Genomic DNA, 11789 nt, shown 5'->3' with positions numbered 1-11789 from the left:
TTGATAACGATGTATTAATCTTATATATTAATACAATTCTGTATAATATTTCAGTGTATGCATACAGCATATACTAGTCAATCCAGCCTTCCTTCCCTTTCCAAAATTCAATTAATCACTAATCCACATTAAGAATTTTCTTTTAGCTTTTACATATCTGGTTTATTTTACTTAACATAATATCCATTAGTTCTATCCATTTCCCTGAAAATGGATATTCCATTGTGTTTACATGCCATGTTTTCTTTATCCATTCCTTTGTTGTTGAGTCTCAAGGATGATTCTATATTGCTACTATTGTGAATAATTCCATAATAAACATGGACATGTAGTGATCTCTCACAGACTGGCTTCATATTGGGATAGCTGGATTGCATAGTAGATCTTTTAGTTTTTAAGACGCTTCCACACTGCTCTCCACCATGGTTATAAACCATGACAACAGCAACTCCTATAAAAAAAAAACATTTAATTGGGGTGACTCGCTTACAGTTTCAGAGGTTTATTCCATTATCACCATGACAGGGAGCATGGTGGCATGCAGGCAGACATGGTGCTGGAGTAGTAGCTGAGAGTCCTACATCTGGCACGTAACAGGAAGTCAACTGAGACACTGAGCAGTATCCTGAGCATAGGAACCCTCAAAGTCCCCCCCCCACACACACACACAGTGACATACTTCCTCTAACAAGGCTGTACCCACTCCAACAAAGCCACACCTCCTAATAGTGCGACTCCCTATGAGATTATGAGGGCCAGTAACATTCAAACTACTATCCCCACAAATGGCATACCTTACCATTATTATTATTTTTTATAACAACCATTCTAACTGTGGCAGCATGATGTCATATTGTGGTCTTAATTCTCATTTCTCTGATGGCTGTATGAAATATCTGTATTCATATTTCTTTTGGTTGTTCAAATCATTTAGCCATCTTGAAATTGTATTTGTTGTTGCTGCTAATATCATCATGTGATTTTTGGAGCTCATTGTAGACCTTGGGGTGTAGCTCAATGGTAGAGCACTTGTCTACCATATGTAGGGTTGTACATTCAATCCCCCAGACCATCTTATATGCTGCCTCCATTGACATTTAAGCATCGCTTTTAACATGGACTCAATGTTGGTGACTTGCCAGGATGTACCCAACTTTCTTACACCAGATTGGAACTTTGGAGGCATCTAGCTTCATGGGCTGAGCAGCCACCAAGTATTCTGTGTCTTTGGTGTACAGATGGCCCAGCCCTTATAATGGAAACCAATCCTAAATCTACTGTGTGTGTGAGTATAGGTGTGTGCATGCATGTGTGTGTATGTTATGTTCCTGTAGAGAACCTTATATAATACACCTCAACAAGGAACAGCTAGAGAGTTCAGTGTCCAGATACTAAAGACCAAGACGGTAGAGTTAGGTTTTCCTTCATTTCTCAGAGGGAAAACTGACCTAAGCAATTTCATCAAATAAGGAGAAATACAAGTTCACAATATGGGACTTAACAAGGAGTTCAGCTGATAATTACTATGATCTTATACTATACAGCATTTGTTTTTAATCTAAACTGGGTTTTTTGAAATCTCAGTGTAGAAAGCACTTTTCACACCACTGTGATCTCCCCTCAAGTTGAAGAGAACTTATTTTAAAACTCTTTACATTTTACAGTAAGGGGTAGCCACATTTCCTTTTGTATCCTTTACCCTGGAGTGTTAATCCCATTGTGCTATAATAACTGGTTTGATTTTAATGCCTTCAACTCCTTCACTGAAATACAGTATAAGCCTTCTAGCTTTAAAAAGAAAACTGTAGGTTGGTAGAGATGAAGGAGTCAATAGGAAGAACCTGATTGGTGTTCACTCCAAATATAAATTGAAATAAGGATGGTGTAAAAAGATAAAATTATCTCCAAACTTGAAGAGAATGGAGTGTGGCCTACACAAACATTGGCTGCAGTCCTCCCATGCTTCATGGAAGCCTCCATCAGTGGGTCCCCACAGATGAGAATGAGTGGACACCCCTGCGGACACACACCCTGAGTGAGAAACACACTGCTCTCATTTACCCACCAAGATTGTGGCTGTAACTGCATCATTTTGCCTGGTCTCAGCTCATCTTCACATTGGGTTACTCAGTCTACTAACTCAAAACTCTGCTTCGGGGTTGTGAAGTGATTTCATACAGGATGAGAAATACACCAAGAATAATTAACATTGGGCACAATTTTTATTTTAATAAAGGAAGTTTTCCAGGTTATCCAAGGCTATAAATTAATAGAAATTGAAGTCTTTGAGATTGGGGACAATTATGTCTTCCTTTCCCATAGGAGTGAAATAGCAAGTCACTCTGAAGTTACTCTAGCTGTATCTTGTTGGTTTAATATGTGAGTGTGATAAAAAGAAAATAAAAATGAGTTTCACCCAGTTAACTTTGCTTTGGCATGTGGCCAAAGTTTCCTTACTTTTCTGGCTCATACAGGATTATATTGCCATCTAAAAAGGAACACATCATTTAGACATAATTCACATGCTACACAATTCACCCATTTGGAGTGTATAGTTCAAACTTGATGTTGTATATCCAGATAAGTGTAACCATTATCATAATCAATTTTTGAACACATTTTTCACTTCAGAAAGAAACTCTCCATCCTAACTGCTGCTTTTCTGTACCCACATCCAGAAGGACTTTGGTAGCATGATTTGGCTGTATATGTTCTGTGATGTTTAATCTTGGTTGCCAACTTGATGGGATTTATAATCAAATAGGAGACACATCTCTGGACATGTGGAAGATTTTCCCAGAGATGTTTAACTGATAGGGGAAGACCCACTGTAAATGTGGGTGACATTGTCCCAAGGACTGGGGTCCAGAAGGAGCCTGTTGTAAGAAAAAAGGGGCCAGCCAAAGAAACCCACCCTAACCCTGAAACCAGAGCTAGTAAAGTGAAGGAAATCCACCCGGGGTCCTGAAACCAGAGCTAGTGAAAGAAACACACCCTGGCCCTGAGACCCAAGCCAGTAAAAGAAACACTTTAGGCCTGAACCCAGGACCTAAGAAATATGCCCTGACCCTGAAACCAGTGCCAAAGAAACACACTTTGGCCCTAGAATCAGAGACAGTCAAAGAAATATGCCCTGGCTCTGAAATTAGAACCAAAAGGCTAAAAAGGGTCAGTGAAAGAAACACAGTCTGGCCCAGAAATCAGAGTCAACTCTGTCCCTGACTAACAAAACTAAGCCCTGAGCAGGAAATCTTCTCTCTGGAGAAACTCCGCCCCTAAGAAGCCCTATATGAGCCCCTCTACCTGTTCAGGGGTTGGCTGTGCTTTCCCACCCTGACAGAGGCAGCCTCTCTCCTGGACTCCTCCTTGCCAAATAAATCTCTTTTTCAAAAGTCTTGGGTGAAAATCTTCATTCGCGGGCAGAACAGAAGAATCTTGCTGAGACGTCCCTTAGAGGGACTAAACGGAAAAAAAAAACAAAAAACAAACAAACAAACAAACAAAAACTTGCTGAGACATTCCCTTAGAGGGGCCGAGCAAGGCAGAGCAGAAAAAAATAACATTTTGTCTGAGCTGGAGGAGATTGCTACATTTCTGCAGGGGTTTCCGCTTTAGCACAGTGAAGAAACAGCAGCAGCAACATCGTGGGCCCGAGAGAAGAAGCGGAGCTCTGCTGGGAAGCCTCCTTTAAGGGGGGGTGGGAGTGGGGGTGGAGCAAAGCTCAGCTGTGATAACTCTCTCTGGAAGAGCAGGATTGCTACATCCTGTGGGGAGACCATCCCCCACTGCACCCCAGCTTCAGGTATCACCTGACTTCCTGACAAGACAGGATACTTTTCCCTCCAGAGCTGAGCTTCAGGTATCACCTGACTTCCTGACAAGACAGGACACTTTTCCCTCCAGAGCTGAGCTGTCCTATTGCGGCTCTACGGATCACCTGACTTCCCAACAAGTCAGGAGACCTTTCCCTCCAGAGCTGTGACACTGGAACCTATGTACCCCTCCCTATCCACGTTGACGTGGTGACTGACTTGCAGGTCTTATGCAGACAACCCTAGCTGCTGGGAGTTTGTAAATACAACAGTTTTGTCATATCCAGAAGACGGTTTCTTTTCAGTCCTCCCCACCCTCTGGCTCTTACAATCTTCCAACCCCTTCTTTTAAAATGGTCCTTCAACCTTAGGGGGAGGGATTATAAAAAAAAATGTCACCTTTATGGCCTTGCATTCCACAGATACTTGTTCTTTGCCCTTAAACCAGTAGTGAGTTTCTGTATTAACTACCATCCACTGCACAATGATACTCCTGTGATGATGGCTAATGCACACATCTATGGATACAAAGATACATATTTAGACGGTAGTTTGATGCTATGTCCATATAGTGAGTTTTATATTACTAAAATTGATAGCTTTTGCCATCTGTTGAAAGTAAAGCAAGAAAGACACCAGTGACCTTTCCCATTGTGAACCCTGGGAACCTTGGCAGTTAAATTTAATGGTTGACTTGGCTTGGATTAGTAAGTCACGAATCAGGCAGCATCACCTCTGAAAGTCGGTGGGCTCCACAGGTATACAGAAGTGAAGAAAGCAGAAATGATGAACAGCAAGCCTGGCCACTTCACAGGAACTTTCCTTGCAGATAAGGGGAGGGGACTTTGCAATCATCCATTCTCAGACCCACTAGGGCCCTCTGACTAGTTACTTGGAATCCTCAGGTTTTGGAAGTGTCCTGTTTCTGAGTCAGTTTGATCACATGGCCACAAGCAGGAGTGACTCGATCCTCACTCTACCTGGCCCAAGGAGGCCAGTGCAGGACTTCAGACCAGAACATTAGCAGTTCTCACAGCTAAAGGTCTTCTTGAGAACACTCATCTCAACTGTATCTACATCTCCTCTTTACTTCCCATACTATCTCAGTTCAGAGCTCTTATGATTTGTAATTTTATTGAGATATAATTTGTATACCACAAAATGTGCCCTTTTAGCACATTCCATGGACTGGCTGTTGCTCGAATCTTAAATAGGTCTTATAATAAAAAAGCTGGTACCAGATATTGGCGTAAATGCTGAAAGATCAGAGAGACAAAGGAACAACCCACTGCCACGCCTCACCTCGCCAACTCCACGAATCCTCTGAGTCCTCAACCAAAAGGCTCCAGCTGAAAAAGGCTCCAGCTGAAAAGGACACTTCTGCCGAAAAGCCTTTAGTTCCTGTCTCCTCACGCCTTATATACCTTTCTCCGCCCAGCCATCACTTCCTGGGATTAAAGGTATGTGTGCTTCCCAGTACTGGGATTAAAGGCGTGTGCCACCACGGCCTGGCTCTGTTTTATCTCCTAGACTCAGTCAATCTCTTGCAGTCCAGGGTGGCTTTGAACACACAGAGATCCATACAGATCTCTGCCTCCTGAGTACTAGGATTAAAGGTGTGTGCCATCACTGCCTGGCCTCTATGTTTAATCTAGTGGCTTGTTCTGTTTTCTGATCTTTAGGCAAATTTTTATCAGGGTACACAATCTATCACCACACTGGGCTTCTTATTTGTTAGTCTCTGGTGTCTAGTAAGGGGATTGCCCTGTTGTATGGTAACTCCATTTAACTCTCTGCGCATGTATGTGTGTGAGAGAGATTTCTGATTGGGTTTAAGTCTCACTCCACAAGATCAAACCCATAACTGGGAATAGACATGAATGGGATAGACATGTCATAGGCCCTACGGAGAAACTATGACTACTATATTGTTAAATTAACATAGTACCCAAACAACTCCTAAATGACTTATTATACCCATGTATCGATGCATCAATCAAACCTCATCTGAGGAGCTTCTGTTTGTAGTAAATAGTGATTAACACAGAGACCCACAGATAGCCAAGGTACAGAAAACAGGAGACTGCAAAATGCTCATCATTAAATGGAGCATTTATATCACATCTCTTCCTCCCAAGGCCACTGTTGGCTCCCGGGAGAAAGAGACAATTTCCTCTGTGAGTATAGCCCCTGGTAAATTGATCATGCTTCAGTGAAAGACCACACATCTGAGAACATTTGGGCGGCACAAATTGGTCTTGATGGATTTAAAAAATAAAAACGGCACAAAATTGGGTGTGTAGGAAAGGGGGGTAGAACTGGGAAGAGTTGGAGGAGGGAGTGAATATGATCAAAACATACTGTACAAAACTCTCAGTGAAGTAATACAAAATAAAATCAAAATCTTTAAAGATGTGCCTATTTATGGCACATGATTTAACGGTTTCAAATAACTGTATATACCCAACAGTCACCACCAAAATAAAAATAGGACACCTCTCAAATTGCTTCCTACTTCCAAAGCCAACCTCAGCCTTGGGTACTGCTTTATGTCACTCTAGTTAGTTCTGTTCACATTGAACATCATTAAAACACCATGTTCACTAATCTACGTCTTTTCTGTCTACTACTAGATTCTGCTCTGAAAATTAGTTTCCCAGTCCAGTATCTAGAACTAAGCCTGCCAGGAGGATGGATCCCCAAATATTGATTACCAGCCTTCAATAAAAAAAAAAAAAACTGGAGACTCTAAACATTTGCAGATAATAATAATAATGCCTTTACCATGACAGGTAACCAATAGGAGTCTCTTGTCTCATTTGTGCTATTTTTCTAGCACCCATCTTTCCTGTCAGCAATATTAAAGACAGCCTGAGTAAGGAAACAAGTCATGAGAAAGGTTATCTTCCTTTGCCTTTGGGCAAAACGTGGTTTAAGCGAACAAATTGAGATAGTCTCATCTAGTTGTGATGTTTTGAAACTGAACTTTCACCTTTGTTCACAAGGGCATTTTTAAAAGCAATTTGCACATGCATATCCTGGATACAGGCAGGAGATCGTTGGTGCCGTATCCTCACTTCTACAGTACACTGAACACGTGAATGTCCTGTCAGCAATGTCATGGCAGTCTGGCTAATTTTTAATAAGCCACTCTCCAACTATTGTATACTCAAAGCTTGAATCATGTAACAGCTTTTCTCCAGGGTTGTTTAAAGCTTGTGAACTGGCTTTTCTCCTTCATGCATGGGGGGAGGGCAGCTCTTGTGCAACTTCTGGGCTCTGCTGAAGGGAAGCGGAGGCACCGGGGTGCATGGCACATAGCTTCTCTCATTCCATTTGCATGCTTGTATGTCCAGTTTGGCAATGTGTGTATCTCCCCTCAGCTGAAGTTCCAAATCTCTCTCTCAACTATCTAGGACACATGAGAATTAACCTACTCATGTAGATTACAGGGCCCCAGCCTTCATTAACCTTAATATTGAAGGAAATACAGCTTTTGCAGTTGGAGGAATGGCAATGCCCTCCTTGGCAAAATAATAATATTTATGAGTGGAAGGAGTAGTTCATCCAATATATGTATGTTTTCAGTTACTAAAAATTCCCCACACATATATGATATATAAAGTATATAAAATACATTACATGGAATGTCTCTGGGTTTGTGGACCCCTTTATAAAATATTTTAAAACTTGAAGCTTATTTTATAGTATATCAAGGTGCTGTTCTGCATTTCCTTGATGTCTGTTGAATCCCTGAAATCTTCAAATGCTCACCTTTTTCCCAACAGGAAGTTGATTGCCATTTGCTGAAGGACAGAAGATTCGATACTTCATTCTTAGATACCAAAGTTAAATTTATTCAGTGCTTTCTTCTAGATGACAGACTTTGCACTCTGCTGGCTTCATCAGACCTTTGCTACAATGGGATTTAAGTGCTGAGCAAATCTCAGCATGCTTTGTCCTTCCCTTTGGTGGATGAAACTTTTGTCCATGACACTGGTTGGTGGGGGTATCACCATAAGGGGAATGAGGAAGAGGGAGAGGGAGAGCAGGATATAAATTCAAAACCAGGGCAAGTCGGAGACAGGAGATGAGCTCCATGTTAGCAAAGGCATGATGGCCAGAGAAGAGGGGTGGTTGCTTGAAAGCTGAGTTCTGTCTAGGAACAAATGCATGGAAATATTGACAGTGGCTCCTCAGTCACAGAACGGGCAGCTTACGAAGCACTCACTTTTAGTCAATCCCTGATGACATCTGCTCCCAAGATCAGGCCTGACTTTTCCAAAAAGGGAGGCAACAATTTCTTGACTGCTCTTTCTCCTCTATCCCTCCCCCTAAAGCCACTTTTCCCTTGACACAGGCTAATAGACAAATGTTTAATTGTAGACCAGAAGATTTGACTAATGATTTGATTATTTTCATATTTCAAATTGTGGGACACAATCAATGAACACATTTTGGAATCAGTCATGTAGGTTCCAACACTATCTTCAATATTAACCAAGCATGGCAGAGAGTAGGAAAGTATATAGTGAAGGCAAATATTTTATAGAGCCCTGTTGTCGCACACACACATATGTATAAGGTAACAACATAAACTGCCTTTTTGGTAAAGAGTTTGAAAATAACTGGTATATAGTAATAAATTTTGAGATCTTCTTTGAAAACAATTTTATCAGAAAAAAGATTAGACGTATATAAAGGAGCAATAGTAGTAAAATGGACTCTGCTTGTACCTTCACCCAGTTTCCAAATGGTTTTGTAGATAATAAATTTTTTTTATCTCTCCCAGTAGTTTATAATTATGACTTCTTTGTTCCATCCTACCAAAAGCAGATCAGATTTCTATCTTAATGGAAGAAATCCTTCTTGGTGGGTCTGAGCTTGACTCTTTAAGGTCAGGTGAAAGGTTTTCTGAAAGGTCTCAGAAAGTCACTGGAAAAAGAAAGGTTAAGGAGAGGTGAGAATCTAGACTGAGTCTTCTGGTAGGTGAAGAAACTAACCTCTAGGGTTGGCAATGGGTTAACCAAGAAAGTCTTCCATTTATGAAAGCTAGAAGTCTTCTCCTGGTTCTGGGAATGTACTCAATACAAGAAAGCCAAGAATCTCACTCAGAGCCCCTGACAATCTCATTAGAGAATCAGGAATGAGCAAGTCTCCTTCTTACTCAGCAGTTCACTTCTTAGAGTCAGACAGGCAAGCAGGCAGAGGAGTCACCCATTTCCCTGCCATCCTGTTTCTCTGAACTATTTCAACCAGCAATGGCCTCACTGCTTTACCAATATTGTTCCTTCCATGTCCTCACAGGCTGTTCTAGAAAACACTGCTCGGCATACTTGAACAATGACTGACTCTAGGTGGTTTCAGAAGTTATAAACAGAACTTGGTCATCATTTCATGAAGGTCTGTTACATATGCAGTATGGAAGATTTAAAGCAGGGAGTAGACATTTGCAGAATAAAAACCAAAGTGAATTAAGCACAGACTTCGCAACACTGAAAAAAATCATTAGTGCTTGTATAAGGGGACCAAACATGTGAAACTAAAGATGAGTTGGGCCCAGACCAGGTAAATATGCAAAAACTGATGCTGTCTCGAAATTCCTCTCTCAACCTTTGGAACAATGACTTTCACTGCTCCCCTTCCTCTTCCTTGTTCTTTAAGACTTCCCTTTTCCAACTTCACAAAAGAAATCAGGAGCCATAGAAAGAAACTTTGTCGGTGGCATAGTTACCTTCAGTTGTCAACTTGACACATCTGGGAAGAGAAAACCCCAACTGAGAAGTTTCTTTTCTTGGCTTGGTCAGTGGGTTTGTCTGTAGGGTGTTCATAGTTAATTGTAGACAGTTAATTGGCGGGGAAGGGCCCAGCACACCATGGGCAGTATCATCTCTAGACAGTTAGGTCTGGGGTGCACACTAGTAAGCAGCACTCATCTACCATTACTGTTTCAAGCTCCTACATTGAGCTTTTGCCTTGGTTTCCCTCAATGGTAAACTATAACCTGTAATCCAAATGAACCCTTTCCTCTCCACGTTGTTTTTGGTCAGTGTTTTATCACAAGAACAAAAGCAAACTAGGTCAGTTGGAGTCTCACACCAATACGCAGGTTCATCTTTCCATGAGAAAGTGCTCTGCCTAAACCTGACATTCGATTTTAGCTGTTGGATTTCTAGAGGGTTTTTCTCACATTTATTATTTTCTTTGAGTCATCCAATCCCTGCATTTTGTCTTTAAGCCTCAACGTTCTCTCTTCCACTTGATCCATTCTGTTGATGAGGACTTGCATTAGACTTTTGATTTTATTTACTGAATTTTTTCAAGTTCTATTTCATGTTAGGTTTTGTCAGAATGTCAGAAATTCTATCTCTTTTTAAATTCTACTTTTATATCTTGAATTGTTTATATTTTGTTCAGCTGTTTGTGTTTTCATGGTCTTTGTTCCAGCATTTATTCATATCCTTTCTGGGTACCTCATATATATTTATAATTGCTATTTTGGAATAATTGTCTTGTGTGTCATCTAAGTTGTTTTTTTGTGGGGGAGCATTGCTGTGAGAATACTGATTCCTGGAGGAGACATGTTGACTTGGTTATTTGTGTTCTTTGTGTTTTTGCAGTGGGACCTAGACATCTGTAGTTAGGTGGTTGATAGTGATTTTGGTATGGATATTTATCCCACCTTTGTTGAGTAGATATTTGGATATCTGCTTGCTATTGCCACAATTCGTCAGGCTTTGGACCAGCTGAATGGTGTTTGGAGTTCAGTCTTCAGGTCACTCTGTGTTGATGTGTAAACAGGGTAACAAAAGTGGTCCTAGATCAACCAGGGGGAGATGCAGCCTCTGATCACAAACCTTCCACACAGCAGGCTACAAACCCTCAGAAGTCTGTGGAAGGTTCACAGTATTCTACCAGAGGCTGTGGTCAGGAATAGGGTCTTGTGGGAATGTTGCTACTTGGGGGAGGTGCATGGGGTTCAGCGTCATCCTTAGACAATAGAGCTGAGGTCATGGAGGAAGTGGGTAGTGAGTGCCACCTAGGCGAGGTTCATGGGACTCACATGGTCAGAGGGCTTTTTTCAGTCATCACAGCTTACTGTTGCCTTCAGTAAGAACACTCTCTTGACTGGATTCACTCTTCATTTTCCTCCAAACTCCAGATTTTGTGTGTCCTTGAATGGTCAGCATTTTCCTATCAGTCACGAGAGAACTTGTCAGCACCAAGAATATACCATACTGTATTCCTTCCCTAAAATTCATTGACCAATTTTCCTGGTTTTAATTCCAGGAATTAAACTTGGTGTTTCAAACTTTCATATTCATCAGCCTTCTTGGAGCTCTCTTAAATATCTCAAGGGCATTTTGACTTCAACTTGCCCAAAATCAAATTCATAATTTTCTTTCTAAACTTAGTCACATTCCGGCTTCCTCGGCTCTCTAAATGGTAATTGTTCGTTCCGTTATGCACAGGACTCATCCTTGCTGTCTTTTTCTCGCAGATAGTTCTTTCAGTTGTTCCTATAGCGATCTCTTAATCCTGTTAGTGAGCTTCATCTCCTCCTGTTTTCATCCTTCACGTCCCCAGGCCCAGACTGATGTAGAAAGCTTCCATAACTCCCATATGTTCTGAGGCAGAATAGAAAGGATAGGGAAAATTATGCAAAGATAGGAAGAGAACATGAGAATGGTCTGGCTTGCTTGTCTTGAAAATGGACTCAAAAATCTTAATTTGCCTAAGAAGACAATATATGTTCCTAAAAGCTGGTAAATACACTGTGCTTACTTAGCACTGAGGTGGGTGAGGTTCAGGCTCTTCCCTGTATTCCTAAATCTATCCCTCATAAGTCCACCCATCGGTTTTGTTCACAAAAGAAAATTCTTTAACTTTTAACCTCAATGTAAACTACACTCTTGGAGCAATGCTGAGGAGAGAAGTGTTCCTCAGCAACCTTTAGGTGTAACTTAAATGTCACCA

At 41.2% G+C, this 11789-nt stretch overlaps 1 long non-coding RNA gene across 11 annotated transcripts in view; it reads right to left on the bottom strand.

Moving 5' to 3' along the window:
* The window catches only part of LOC128100637 (uncharacterized), a 53522-nt gene that overhangs the window by 22465 nt on the left and 19268 nt on the right, over positions 1–11789 (bottom strand). For 5 of the 11 annotated variants that reach the window (XR_008214850.1, XR_008214856.1, XR_008214846.1 and 2 more), the window contains 2 exons: positions 3867–11440; positions 483–3809 (listed from right to left, as the gene is read on the bottom strand). This is a non-coding gene — a long non-coding RNA (uncharacterized LOC128100637). Of the gene's footprint in view, positions 1–158; positions 452–482; positions 3810–3866; positions 11441–11789 lie in introns of those variants that run through there. The other 6 variants (XR_008214851.1, XR_008214855.1, XR_008214852.1 and 3 more) reach the window with 2 other exon arrangements.

This window comes from Peromyscus californicus, unplaced genomic scaffold (assembly GCF_007827085.1).
Source record: "Peromyscus californicus insignis strain IS unplaced genomic scaffold, ASM782708v3 Scaffold_7__1_contigs__length_154581171, whole genome shotgun sequence".
Lineage (NCBI taxonomy): Eukaryota > Metazoa > Chordata > Mammalia > Rodentia > Cricetidae > Peromyscus > Peromyscus californicus.
Note: the sequence above shows the minus strand (reverse complement) of the source record. Positions and strands in the feature narration are given on the sequence as shown.